This window comes from Lissotriton helveticus, chromosome 9 (genome assembly GCF_964261635.1).
Source record: "Lissotriton helveticus chromosome 9, aLisHel1.1, whole genome shotgun sequence".
Classification (NCBI taxonomy): Eukaryota; Metazoa; Chordata; class Amphibia; order Caudata; family Salamandridae; genus Lissotriton; species Lissotriton helveticus.
The window spans coordinates 67,013,161-67,028,578 of record NC_136070.1 but is presented as its reverse complement, the minus strand read 5'-3'; positions in this window follow the sequence as shown (position 1 = coordinate 67,028,578).

Sequence of the window (15,418 nt, the reverse complement as noted above, 5' to 3'; positions counted from 1 at the left end):
GAGACGTGTGTTGGCTCCGCCCAATTGTTGGGAGCTACGAGTACATGTTTTGATTGGGCAGAAGTTGTGTGCCTCCACAAAAAAGTGCTTGCCCTCCACACGGCTGTGATCGTTTCTTTGTTTATTTACCCAACTTCCTCAGGTTGAACGTTCAGGGGCACACACATGACATTGTATTTCTATTAAAGTGTCTTAGCTATCTAGACAATTTAGAGTGGTTTTCTATAGCAGCAGCACAGATGGGAGGAGGGCAGTTATTAACCTACATGGATTTTTAGGTCTGTCTTGACAGTGCACTCGCAAGCCTGGCCTATTGGCATTGCCAGTGCTTGTATTTCTAAGGCACCGAGAGATTAAGTGATTTGCCGAGAATCGCAGGATGTTGAGCCAACACTGGGACAAACCTGGTTCCCCAGTTCCAGAGTCAGCAGCTCACGCCCTTACTTGAGTTTTAAAAATGTTATCTTGAAAGGTAAAGGAAGGTATTATGACATAACCTATTCGTTCTCTAACATATGTGCAAATGATACCACTGATTACAACGTTCAGAAGAGAAAGTAGGTATTACAATGTAGATTATTAAAGCTATAGGCGAGTATGTAGAATATTGCAAAACATGCTGGCAGTCTCGATATGTAAGTAAAATGAGGAATAAAACAATAAGGCGTCGATATGAAGCAGGAGATAGGAGCAGCCAAGAACGAAGATACACCATATACAGAATACCTGCCTCCTTGTTGTGTGGGTAAAGGGTACAAGGATGCTGGGGACTTTATTCACATTCTTCTCTCACGTGCAAGAACACAAAGAGAGCCACTAGCGCACATTTACAATGAACTATGCACACATGTACTTATTTTTCAAACCCAGTTCATAAGGATGGATGTGATTCTTAGGTCGAGCTTATCAGACAGAGCACAGGTGAGACCTATTGGTTTTGCCAAAACTTGTTCTCCATTGAGTACCGTGCATGAGAGGAACGAGCACCTCCGCCTACGATAAAGAAATTTACTTTTAAGCGTGAATTGGCATTTCTGCCACACCGGTTTCAGGCTGTAGTCACGCAGCCTGTCCCCCAAACTGTCTCCCCCCGTCTTGAAAAAGACCCGCCGTGACCACCAACCAGGGCACATCAGGGTCGAAACGTCGACGAACTCCTTAGGCCCAGAAAGACCAGGATCCAGATAGGACCCATAGGATTCCTTGGTTTAAAAAAATACTCTCTGGCCAATGAAAACATTTGTATATAATTGTATATATATTGTGTTGTATATATTTTTGCCATTCACTGAAGCACTCTCCACTGAAAGTCACTTTGCACTTGACAGTCACCATAAACATTGAATGTTATCTATGAATGAATACAATTCAGATACCAAATGTTTTGGAAAATCTTTTTAATACAAATGATTGATCATATGATTTGAAGTTTTTGAGCATTTATTTCTCAAATTACCGGACTCGTATCAGAGAGATTGTTTGTTTACATTTATTGAATGGTTAAAAAGTAATTGCGCAGACCCGACAGAACCACTTTCTTCTAAACTCCATTGAGTACCAGCCGCGGCCACTGCAGGTAAGAGCGGTGGGGGCCAGGTGAGGGAGTATTTCGAGAGACGACCATCTCTCGAAATCCCCTCACCTGGCCAAACCGTCCTTACCTGCAGCAGCTGTTGAGTACCATTAAAAACCAGTGCAGTTTGGGTCAGTGACACTTTTGTCTTTGCACGAACTGTGAATCTGATCATTTCCATGTCTGCTTGCCCCTCTGCAGACTTCATGAGGTGTGCAGACCTGCACCCTAAACCACAGTATTCGTGCACCCCCCTGATCACAGTCATGTCCAGGGACATCTTGAGGATTTTGGGGGCTGGGCCAAACAGATTTTGGGGGGCCCTGTTCGGAACAGCTTTGAATTTATGATCAAATTTCAGCTCTTTGGCCAGGTCACTGACAGTGCGCATGCACACTCGTCCAAATTCTTAATGTGTTTACATCTAATATTCAGGGATAGTGATGCGTGTTTTGAATATTGTAACACAGCAGCAGCTCACTGTTACTGGAAAATAATCTCTGTGACACCCTCCCGTTTCTCATATGTGAGGTCCTGTTGTGATCTAAAAGAAACTTTTTTTTATTGATGTTGCATGAAACAAACACATTTTTCTGCAAATTGTCTGTAATGGATTCTCACACATCACCCACATTAACAATGTAGGAAAATGACACTAAAACAATACGTTTAACCATTATTCAAGGTCATAAGGGCACGACTCTGCAGAACGGAGAGGGCTCTATCTGGGGGCCCCCTGAAAGGCTGGGGCCCCGGGCCAGAGCCCACTTTGCCAATGCCTTAAAACGTCCCCGGTCATGACTGCCTTTCAAGGTTTCAGATGCGGGGAGGTGGGAGACGCGGTGAGCAGGGCAAACGCAGTGAGCATGGCAATGAGCAAGCTCGAGGCTGCCTTACCAGTCCACAACATTTTATGGGGTGCCATAAAACACCTGTGCAGTTAATTGCCTTCATGCTTCAAATGTTAATGCTTCGAGCAGAGTTCTGCAGCCTCCCCCCCTCTTTCGTATCCCAAGAGAAGCTGGCTGCTCCGTCCTTTCTGATAAGAGCTCTCTGGGGTGCAGGAGAACAGGGGGCTGAGAGGGGCAGACTGTCCTGGGTGTTTTTTGAGCTCCCTGAGCTCCAGAAGTTCCCTTCCATGGGGATGCTCCTGACTGATCATGAAGTTTGAGCGAACTAGCGTGCTTATATTGCGATTTATGGAGCAAACTGATCCCAAAGCTGATCTACCCATTATCAACCTGTGTGGCAGACAGGTGCTGGCATCTTTCGGGTGCACCAGACCTGAAGAAGGCTACACCCAGCATGCTGCACGCCACCATGGGGCTGGTGGTGTCTGTGACTGGAGTAAATATAAATCCAAACACCACATGTAGGAGCAGATTCACTGGTGGTAGGAAGGGTGGTGTGTGCAATGCTGGTAGTGATACAAAAGGGGGTGGTGATGGACGGAGCATCTGAACCAATCAAACACCCACACCCAGTCAACAAATTTGGGTTTAATCCATCACCGTTCTTTAGCCCACTCTGCCACCCCAGTTCAGACATGGCCATATGCAAATCAGTCTGACCCTGTGCCTCATGGGAACAGTCCAGCCCGAACTGCCAAGCCATGTCTTCCCTGGACCGGAAACAAGCTTCCGGGGACCGGTGTCTGGCATTACAGCCGTCTTCAGCCCGGCTTGCTTGAATCCAGTGGCAAAGTGAGCAAGGGACTCACGTCTGAGCATACCCTGCCAACTTATGGCGAACAAAGCGGTACCACAATGCTGGTAATGAGGCAGCCGTACTCACAGTGGTCAGCGGTAGGTCTCCCTATGCCAGCGCTGACCTCTGCTGCATGAGGTGCCATGGCTCAAAATACAAGTGCACTGACAAGACTGAGGTCAGCAGGCAGGCAGGATAAAAGGAGGGTGCTGTCGTCCACTCACTGACACCTCAGGCATCCTGCACAGTGAATTAGAGCACTGGCGCTCCATGTGTGGGTTTTTGGGTGCTGGCTCCACTGGACGGGGGATGATGGTGGCTGTGCTCGCTGGCCCGACATCGGGGCATTGCTCAAGCATGTCAACATGTACTTCAGAGCCACTGTAGAGGCTGCTGTGGGGATGAAATGTTCATTTCTTGTACACTGTGCAGGAATACGCTCTACAGACTGTTACTTACCCTACCAAGAATGGGAGTGGATACTGATTTGGACTTATTGGTGTATATTCATATTTGTAGTTTCAACCTGGACTACAAATGTTTTATGGCACACAAACCTCAGCAGAATAGAAGGTGAGATGTTGGATTGTGGACAGCTTCCATGCTGGGCTATAGGGATTTGTCAGTACCTTCACAGATGACCCTAACGAAGAAGTGAGGGCTCAAATTATACATGGCTCCAGGTCCAATATCCTTCACTGCGGAAGAAAGTGAATCAAACCTGGATCGAGAAAGCCTCCTCATTCTTGGACAGCTATATGGAATCTCAATGTTGAGGCCACTAAAATGAAAGCAGCTTTGACCCACCTTGCCAAGATGAGCTAATTGACATGCCTATCAAATGCACAGAGAATTAAACTCCACCAGCCACATGGTGGGATCGGAGGTGATGGAACTAGAGGGGACTAACTTTCATTGTCTCCTTGTGTTTGCTTTGTTCACCCTAAGTTGGCAAGGTATGCGCAGACATGGGTCCCTTGCTCACTTTGCCACTGGATTCAAGTTAGCCTGGCTGATGAGGGGTGTCACCCCGAAACTGGTCCCAGGATGCTTGTTTCCGTTCCAGGGAAGACCTGGCTTGGCCGTTTGGGCTGGACTGTTTCCATAAGGAACAGGGTCAAGACTTATTTGCATATAGCTGTGTCTGAACTGGGGTGGCAAAGTGGGCTAAAGAAGGATGATGGATTCAACCCAGATCTGTGACTGGAAGTGAGTGTCCGAAAAGTTTCATCACTCTGTCCATCATCTGCTTGTGTTTGTGACTAACTGGCACATGCATCAATATTGCAGTTTGCGATTCCTTAATTGCGAAAAATAAGGAATCGCAATTAAGGAATCGCAAACTGCAATGCATCAAGAAATCGCTGAATAAATTGCGATTTCTTAAAATTCCTTAATTGCGATTCTCAATTTGAGAATCGCAATTAAGGAATCCCTTCCCATTCATTCCTATGGGCCTAGAGGCCCATAGGAATGAATGGGAAGACATTCTCATTTTGCGATTCGCAATTAAGGAATTCACAAAATGAGAATGCAATTTCAAGGGTGCAGGGGGGGTGCAAAGGACACCCTGTTGCACCCCTGAAATTTGCCATTAAGTAAATTTTTCACACACACATGCCCCAAGGGCATGTGTGTGTGTAAAATGGAACTTTGAAAAATGCCCTTTTATGCATTTTTCAAAGTTTTCGCAAATTACCATGAAAGTCAACTTCATGGTAATTTGCACCCCTTATTTGCGAATTTGCAAGTTTTAAAAGTTTGATGCATTGCATTTAAGGAATCTCAATTTGAGATTCCTTAAATGCAATTGCAATTTAAGAAATCTCAATTTTGGGATTTCTTAAATTGCGAAAACATCAAAATGCATAATGCATCCCAAAAATGGAAATTGCATTCGCAAACAGCCGAATTTTGCGATTCGCACTGTTTGCGAATGCAATTTCCTTTGATGCATGTGCCCGTAAGTTTCAAACACATGGATGGCACCAGAAGGTGGCCTTTCCTCACCCCCTGACTCTCCTGACTTTATGGATCTATGTCTTCCAGCACCTGGAGACTTCTGGTCCTAAAAAGTGAGGCGTTGCCTGCTCTCGGAGCCTAAATATTAATGTTGATAACCTCATTGAAGTTGTTTGTGTTTTCTGACCTCCAGATAGGCTTCTCCAACTCTATATCACTCATCCACTGCTGCCTATTCCTTGGATCCTCCTCTATGGCCTGTTGCTTGTCCCTTTGATCACAGATTTAGATTACCCTAAAATGAGAGCATGATGTTTTCATACCGGTCAAAACCAACATCAGCGTCAACAACTAAAAGACAGAGTGTGCTCTGCGGAGTTTAAGCCACTCACTACGATGCACGCCAGACAATGGTCAGAAATGCTTAGCATGTTGGAGGACGAGACATTATTCAAGGATGTGCACCCCATCTCAGCCCAACAGGGTCACACAACCCTGCATCTGCTGCAAAGGTCCAAATTGTGATATTTATGATGAGCATGACTTCACATGGTGGACCTCTCCTTTGTACCACGATGAAGAGGAAATATTATTTATACCCTTAGCAAACTGCACAGCTGAACCTTGGCATTCTCAATCAAGGTGCAGGTTAGAAGTGCAAGACTCAACTGTCCTTAGACTAATCGATTCTGAAAAGGGGGTGGTGATGGACAGAGCATCTGAATTAAACAGAACACTCATACCCAGTCAAAAGATCAGGGCTTGATCCATCACCGTTTTTTAGCTCACTGCACCATCCCAGCTCAGAACCTGGCTACATGCAAATTAGTCTGTCCCTGGCCCAGTGCATCATGTGAACAGGGCAGACCAAACTACCAAGCCAATTCTTTATGATGCACTGGGCCAGGGACAGACTAATTTGCATATAGCCAGGTTCTGAGCTGGGATGGGGCAGTGAGCTAAATAACGGTGATGGATCAAGCCCTGATCTTTGGACTGGGTAAGAGTGGTCTGCTTAATTCAGACACTCTGTTCATCACCACCCCCTTTTCTGAATCGTTTTTGGCCACTATAGGTGTGGCAGGGTATACTCAGACATGAGTCCCTTGCTCACTGCTCCATCAGGATTCAAGCAAGCCGGGCCGACGAGGCTGAAATGCCAGAAACCGGTCCCCGGTAGCTTGTCTCCTTTCTGGTGAAGAATTTGCTTGGTAGTTTGGTCTGCTCTGTTCCCATGATGCACTGGGCCAGGGACAGACTAATTTGCATATAGCCAGGTTCTGAGCTGGGATGGGGCAGTGAGCTAAATAATGGTGATGGATCAAGCCCTGATCTTTGGACTGGGTAAGAGTGGTCTGCTTAATTCAGACACTCTGTTCATCACCACCCCCTTTTCTGAATCGTTTTTGGCCACTATAGGTGTGGCAGGGTATACTCAGACATGAGTCCCTTGCTCACTGCTCCATCAGGATTCAAGCAAGCCGGGCCGACGAGGCTGAAATGCCAGAAACCGGTCCCCGGTAGCTTGTCTCCTTTCTGGTGAAGAATTGGCTTGGTAGTTTGGTCTGCTCTGTTCCCATGATGCACTGGGCCAGGGACAGACTAATTTGCATATAGCCAGGATCTGAGCTGGGATGGGGCAGTGAGCTAAATAACGGTGATGGATCAAGCCCTGATCTTTGAACTGGGTAAGAGTGGTCTGCTTAATTCAGACACTCTGTTCATCACCACCCCCTTTTCTAAATCGTTTTTGGCCACTATAGGTGTGGCAGGGTATACTCAGACATGAGTCCATTGCTCACTGCTCCATCAGGATTCAAGCAAGCCGGGCCGACGAGGCTGAAATGCCAGAAACCGGTCCCCGGTAGCTGGTCTCCTTTCTGGTGAAGAATTGGCTTGGTAGTTTGGTCTGCTCTGTTCCCATGATGCACTGGGCCAGGGACAGACTAATTTGCATATAGCCAGCTTCTGAGCTGGGATGGGGCAGTGAGCTAAATAACGGTGATGGATCAAGCCCTGATCTTTGGACTGGGTAAGAGTGGTCTGCTTAATTCAGACACTCTGTTCATCACCACCCCCTTTTCTGAATCGTTTTTGGCCACTATAGGTGTGGCAGGGTATACTCAGACATGAGTCCCTTGCTCACTGCTCCATCAGGATTCAAGCAAGCCGGGCCGACGAGGCTGAAATGCCAGAAACCGGTCCCCGGTAGCTTGTCTCCTTTCTGGTGAAGAATTGGCTTGGTAGTTTGGTCTGCTCTGTTCCCATGATGCACTGGGCCAGGGACAGACTAATTTGCATATAGCCAGGTTCTGAGCTGGGATGGGGCAGTGAGCTAAATAACGGTGATGGATCAAGCCCTGATCTTTGGACTGGGTAAGAGTGGTCTGCTTAATTCAGACACTCTGTTCATCACCACCCCCTTTTCTGAATCGTTTTTGGCCACTATAGGTGTGGCAGGGTATACTCAGACATGAGTCCCTTGCTCACTGCTCCATCAGGATTCAAGCAAGCCGGGCCGACGAGGCTGAAATGCCAGAAACCGGTCCCCGGTAGCTTGTCTCCTTTCTGGTGAAGAATTGGCTTGGTAGTTTGGTCTGCTCTGTTCCCATGATGCACTGGGCCAGGGACAGACTAATTTGCATATAGCCAGGTTCTGAGCTGGGATGGGGCAGTGAGCTAAATAACGGTGATGGATCAAGCCCTGATCTTTGGACTGGGTAAGAGTGGTCTGCTTAATTCAGACACTCTGTTCATCACCACCCCCTTTTCTGAATCGTTTTTGGCCACTATAGGTGTGGCAGGGTATACTCAGACATGAGTCCCTTGCTCACTGCTCCATCAGGATTCAAGCAAGCCGGGCCGACGAGGCTGAAATGCCAGAAACCGGTCCCCGGTAGCTTGTCTCCTTTCTGGTGAAGAATTGGCTTGGTAGTTTGGTCTGCTCTGTTCCCATGATGCACTGGGCCAGGGACAGACTAATTTGCATATAGCCAGGTTCTGAGCTGGGATGGGGCAGTGCGCTAAATAACCGTGATGGATCAAGCCCTGATCTTTGGACTGGGTAAGAGTGGTCTGCTTAATTCAGACACTCTGTTCATCACCACCCCCTTTTCTGAATCGTTTTTGGCCACTATAGGTGTGGCAGGGTATACTCAGACATGAGTCCCTTGCTCACTGCTCCATCAGGATTCAAGCAAGCCGGGCCGACGAGGCTGAAATGCCAGAAACCGGTCCCCGGTAGCTTGTCTCCTTTCTGGTGAAGAATTGGCTTGGTAGTTTGGTCTGCTCTGTTCCCATGATGCACTGCGCCAGGGACAGACTAATTTGCATATAGCCAGGTTCTGAGCTGGGATGGGGCAGTGAGCTAAATAACGGTGATGGATCAAGCCCTGATCTTTGGACTGGGTAAGAGTGGTCTGCTTAATTCAGACACTCTGTTCATCACCACCCCCTTTTCTGAATCGTTTTTGGCCACTATAGGTGTGGCAGGGTATACTCAGACATGAGTCCCTTGCTCACTGCTCCATCAGGATTCAAGCAAGCCGGGCCGACGAGGCTGAAATGCCAGAAACCGGTCCCCGGTAGCTTGTCTCCTTTCTGGTGAAGAATTGGCTTGGTAGTTTGGTCTGCTCTGTTCCCATGATGCACTGGGCCAGGGACAGACTAATTTGCATATAGCCAGGTTCTGAGCCGGGATGGGGCAGTGAGCTAAATAACGGTGATGGATCAAGCCCTGATCTTTGGACTGGGTAAGAGTGGTCTGCTTAATTCAGACACTCTGTTCATCACCACCCCCTTTTCTGAATCGTTTTTGGCCACTATAGGTGTGGCAGGGTATACTCAGACATGAGTCCCTTGCTCACTGCTCCATCAGGATTCAAGCAAGCCGGGCCGACGAGGCTGAAATGCCAGAAACCGGTCCCCGGTAGCTTGTCTCCTTTCTGGTGAAGAATTGGCGTGGTAGTTTGGTCTGCTCTGTTCCCATGATGCACTGGGCCAGGGACAGACTAATTTGCATATAGCCAGGTTCTGAGCTGGGATGGGGCAGTGAGCTAAATAACGGTGATGGATCAAGCCCTGATCTTTGGACTGGGTAAGAGTGGTCTGCTTAATTCAGACACTCTGTTCATCACCACCCCCTTTTCTGAATCGTTTTTGGCCACTATAGGTGTGGCAGGGTATACTCAGACATGAGTCCCTTGCTCACTGCTCCATCAGGATTCAAGCAAGCCGGGCCGACGAGGCTGAAATGCCAGAAACCGGTCCCCGGTAGCTTGTCTCCTTTCTGGTGAAGAATTGGCTTGGTAGTTTGGTCTGCTCTGTTCCCATGATGCACTGCGCCAGGGACAGACTAATTTGCATATAGCCAGGTTCTGAGCTGGGATGGGGCAGTGAGCTAAATAACGGTGATGGATCAAGCCCTGATCTTTGGACTGGGTAAGAGTGGTCTGCTTAATTCAGACACTCTGTTCATCACCACCCCCTTTTCTGAATCGTTTTTGGCCACTATAGGTGTGGCAGGGTATACTCAGACATGAGTCCCTTGCTCACTGCTCCATCAGGATTCAAGCAAGCCGGGCCGACGAGGCTGAAATGCCAGAAACCGGTCCCCGGTAGCTTGTCTCCTTTCTGGTGAAGAATTGGCTTGGTAGTTTGGTCTGTCTGTTCCCATGATGCACTGCGCCAGGGACAGACTAATTTGCATATAGCCAGGTTCTGAGCTGGGATGGGGCAGTGAGCTAAATAACGGTGATGGATCAAGCCCTGATCTTTGGACTGGGTAAGAGTGGTCTGCTTAATTCAGACACTCTGTTCATCACCACCCCCTTTTCTGAATCGTTTTTGGCCACTATAGGTGTGGCAGGGTATACTCAGACATGAGTCCCTTGCTCACTGCTCCATCAGGATTCAAGCAAGCCGGGCCGACGAGGCTGAAATGCCAGAAACCGGTCCCCGGTAGCTTGTCTCCTTTCTGGTGAAGAATTGGCTTGGTAGTTTGGTCTGCTCTGTTCCCATGATGCACTGGGCCAGGGACAGACTAATTTGCATATAGCCAGGTTCTGAGCTGGGATGGGGCAGTGAGCTAAATAACGGTGATGGATCAAGCCCTGATCTTTGGACTGGGTAAGAGTGGTCTGCTTAATTCAGACACTCTGTTCATCACCACCCCCTTTTCTGAATCGGCTTTGGCCACTATAGGTGTGGCAGGGTATACTCAGACATGAGTCCCTTGCTCACTGCTCCATCAGGATTCAAGCAAGCCGGGCCGACGAGGCTGAAATGCCAGAAACCGGTCCCCGGTAGCTTGTCTCCTTTCTGGTGAAGAATTGGCTTGGTAGTTTGGTCTGCTCTGTTCCCATGATGCACTGGGCCAGGGACAGACTAATTTGCATATAGCCAGGTTCTGAGCTGGGATGGGGCAGTGAGCTAAATAACGGTGATGGATCAAGCCCTGATCTTTGGACTGGGTAAGAGTGGTCTGCTTAATTCAGACACTCTGTTCATCACCACCCCCTTTTCTAAATCGTTTTTGGCCACTATAGGTGTGGCAGGGTATACTCAGACATGAGTCCATTGCTCACTGCTCCATCAGGATTCAAGCAAGCCGGGCCGACGAGGCTGAAATGCCAGAAACCGGTCCCCGGTAGCTGGTCTCCTTTCTGGTGAAGAATTGGCTTGGTAGTTTGGTCTGCTCTGTTCCCATGATGCACTGGGCCAGGGACAGACTAATTTGCATATAGCCAGGTTCTGAGCTGGGATGGGGCAGTGAGCTAAATAACGGTGATGGATCAAGCCCTGATCTTTGGACTGGGTAAGAGTGGTCTGCTTAATTCAGACACTCTGTTCATCACCACCCCCTTTTCTGAATCGTCCTTAAACTAATCAGCAGAAGTGTCTCAGTCAATGGCCTGGACTTTGACAATGACTATAGCTGGAATGTGCCATAGCAAAAGCATATGTGCACCGATGAAATGAACCACTTATCCTGATGGGGATATTTGAAACACGCATTCCACGAGGGCTAAGATCAGTTACCGCAAACTTCTGCATGACTGTCACGGGCATATCGAGTCGATGCAGCAGCACTCAGCCTCTTCAAGACCTTCTATTCACAAGAAGGGAAGGAGGTGATCACCATCAACGGGAGTTGTCAACAGTTTTTAACTCTCTAGACATTCAAGGCCACAGAAGAGAAAGGATAAACTTCAAATGGACAATACAGGGTGACTTGTTAGGCTAGTGGCACAAAGTTCATGAAGGCTATGAGGGCACACAGCCTGATAGATGCCTGAAATACTTTGCTGGCCCTGATGGGCACCAGTGATGAGCTTTGCATGGCGGAAGGTGGTCTAGGTCTAAGAGGTGAAAGGATTGTGATACTAATGGGGCTTATCTGCAGAAAAGAATCCTGCACATGCAGGCCATCAGACACTCACTAGGATGAAGGAGCATCTGTGTAAAAAGACCTGGCTACCCAAAATAGACAATCTTGTGGAAGACATAGCGACTTCGTGGCAAAGCTGTGAGTGATCGGACAATACATAACTTGCAGTACCGGTCATTATAGAAAAAGAGGATCGGACTCCTTAGTCATAAACAAGTACAGACTTTTGGACATTCATGATGACCGACAGCTCTTGGTGGTACTGTACCTTAGACAAAGGATGTAGATGTTGAGTTTATGTCCACAACACCTTCTAAAAGCACGATCAGCAATCTGATGCTAGCCACGTATGGAATACCCAAAGTGATCAAGACAGACAACGGGCCGCCGTTCCAAGGTAGTGTGTTTCAGACGCATTTGTGCAAGGTGAAAATCAAATACAGATGCAGCTCTCACAGATGGCCTCAAGCCAATGAGGAACTGGAGTTTTTTATGACTTCTGCAGCAGATGATAAAAATATGTGAGGAACAAAACACTAATCTTCAGTGGGCCGTATTTATTTCATGAGCGAATATCCAACCCTTCCAATTTCTTACCAAATTTTTAAAATAGACCTACCCTCCGGGCACCAACTGTATTCTCGTAATGTCTTTTTATTTTTATTGGTGCACGTTTTACCATCAATGGCATCCAAATATGCCTCAAATGCCTCTTTCCAGGGAATCCAACGCAGAGGGGGTGTGTGCCCGGAGTAGGTAACAAGCATTTACAATGCAACGGTTTCGCCCTTGGAAAAGTTTGAGCTATTGGCATTGTGAATGACAAACTTTTTATTTATGTGTTGGTTTTGAAAACAGATAAATAAATGGCATTGTCATTTACAATGGCAATAGCTTAATCTCTCGCAAATGCGATTTCAACGTTCCAAGCACATCAGCCAGCGTAGTGAGGCCAAGCTGTGATAGAAGACTGTCCCAGGAAATATGGACCCCTCAGGATTAAAGGCCTGCAATATTAACTGGACTCTTCCCAGGAGCGACTCGGAAAATAGTTGTTCTTGTTGAAAGAGATAACAACTACAGCACTAATACTCTGAAAAGTGGTCACCATGGAGAGAAAGCAGACAGAAAAAGTGGTAAACAGAGATTAAGCACCGCACCGAGTCTTGTCCAAAGACACCGCTTGTTTTTTTCCTTTCATTTTAAAAAAAAAGTGAATTTATTATCCATGCTTTCTTTTACAAAGTAGAAAAAAGAGCGATGCAAGAAGGGTCTGGAGAAATTTGGAGCAAATATACTGGCATCTGACCAATAATATATTGTATACATAAAACTGTCAGCTAGCCAGAGATATTTCCTCAAGCCTTATGAAGCATACTCGACTTTCTTTGGAAATCAAGGACCTGCCTGCAAATGAACAACTGGTCTGGCAACACTGATCAACCAAACCAGACCACCTTCCAAGTAGATAAACGCTTTTGGGGATGCTCTTATAGCCCTTGGCTGGAAGCTGGAGGGCAATAATATTATCCAAGCCAAAAGTTACTATAGCCTTAGAGCCCGACCTAGCGGGCTCTACCGGCCATTAAAGGCCTGCTCCAGCGTTAAAGGCCTTCGGCTCGGGCCTTTAACAAAGGAGCGGGCCTTTAATGGCTGGTAGAGCCCGTTAGAAGGGCTCAAAGGCTATTAGAACATTCTGCCCCCAGAGGTCAGAATGTTCTAATTACTAAAAACAAAGACCTCACGGAGTCCAAGGGGATTTAAATCCCCTCAGGACCCGAGAGGCATTTGTTCACGCCAGCAGCTGTGAATGAAAAACAGCATTAGAAAGTTGTTCTGCTGGCTTCTATTTGCCCGTAGAAGCCCAGAGCACTACATTGTCTGCAATGGAGTGCTCAACATTCTAATGTTTTAATACTAAACAAATAATTTTAAAATGCTTATAAAGGGGAACTAAGGGAAGGGGAGCTATAGAGATGCTAACTTAAAGTGCCACGAATAGTAATAATCAGGAATTATTCGTTAACACCTAAAATATTAAAAGTATTAATTGGCTAAAAAGAATAGCAACATTCATTTTAGTTACAAAAAGTAAACGAACCTTTTGTGAAAAATAACTTTGAGTAGTAATTCTAATTTCTAATCAAAGTGGCTTAGGAACATCTTTGTAACTAACGTGTGTTTTACTAACTATATTTATTTGTATTTCAAGATTTTATAGAAACGAAGACACCGGGGACGATAATATATTTCTTTTAACAGCTAAATCAAAGGAAAAAACATGCGCTCTATCAAGTCAGTTATTATAGCATACACATTTCCACCATGGTCTATGTGATACATTATTTGCCTTTTTTCCAATTAGAAGTAATTTGTTGAAAGTAATAGGTAACAACAAATTCCTCACCCCGCCCTCGTAGCTAACCTCTAACAAATGACCAAAAATGGTATTTAAAATGCACAAAAGATGCATATCGTACTATGCTGAAAGAAAGCTCAATAAAATGAATGGTTTGCAGTTTGCCATCTAGAGCTCCTATGAACAGCGTGGAGCAGGGTTGTGTTGCAACCAAATTACCAAATTACATTACTAAATGCTCCTTAAACAGACTACTATAGAGGCCGGTGTTTGATTTCTAACATGCTGGAATGTTTCTAAACTCTCATTGAGATATAGCCCACTCCCTGAGTTATTTGCTTGCTATGAGCAGAACATTTCCCTGCTAAGAAAATCTTGAGGTGCCAAGTGCAAGATATAATATATTATCCAATCTTTCAGTCACTCCACAGTGCTTCGAAACACTGGACAGTGAGGTGGAAATGGTGGCAATAAGTATGGGGAGATGTGAAGAAAAGGAAGCTGAAGGCGAAAGGATGGCAATAACAAATGGCCCACCTTAAATGATTCCAAGTCTACCTTCCTCCACCGTCTCTTTCGGCCGTGGCCGCTTCATGGTGTAAACAGGAGGCGGCCGCTTCTCACTGTCCCTGCCAGAGCAGAGCGATCTCAGGCTGCGCCCCTGAGCTCTGCGGCAAGGGAAAGGACGCCTCCATCTTCGGCCGGTGCCGCCATCAGGAAACAAGCGGGAGGGGGCGGGAAAGGGGGAGGAGAGACGCAGCGCCATTGCGAGGCCAGCATCAGGAAAACAAGCGGGAGGGGGCGGGAAAGGGGGAGGAGAGACGCAGAAGACGGCCGGAGCAGGAAGGCGGGTGCTGGCTCAATGCCGGACCAGATTCGGTGGCGGGAGAGAACACGGACGGCGGGAGGGGTGCGGGAGAGAACACGGACGACGGGAGGGGGGCGGGAGAGAACACGGACGACGGGAGGGGGGCGGGAGAGAACACGGACGGCGGGAGGGGGGCGGGAGAGGACACGGACGGCGGGAGGGGGGCGGGAGAGGACACGGACGGCGGGAGGGGGGCGGGAGAGGACACGGACGGCGGGAGGGGTGCGGGAGAGGACACGGACGGCGGGAGGGGGGCGGGAGAGAACACGGACGGCGGGAGGGGTGCGGGAGAGGACACGGACGGCGGGAGGGGTGCGGGAGATAACACGGACGGCGGGAGGGGGGCGGGAGAGGACACGGACGGCGGGAGGGGTGCGGGAGAGAACACGGACGGCGGGAGGGGACGGGAGAGGACACGGACGGCGGGAAAGGGGAGGGAACGGGAAAAACGTAACTCCGCCCAGGGAAAAAATCTCGGGAACGCCCCCGAATCTGGTCTGGCCTTGACGGACAGATCCGGCACCCAATGGCTAGCCTCCATTTACGGAGCTAGCCAATGAG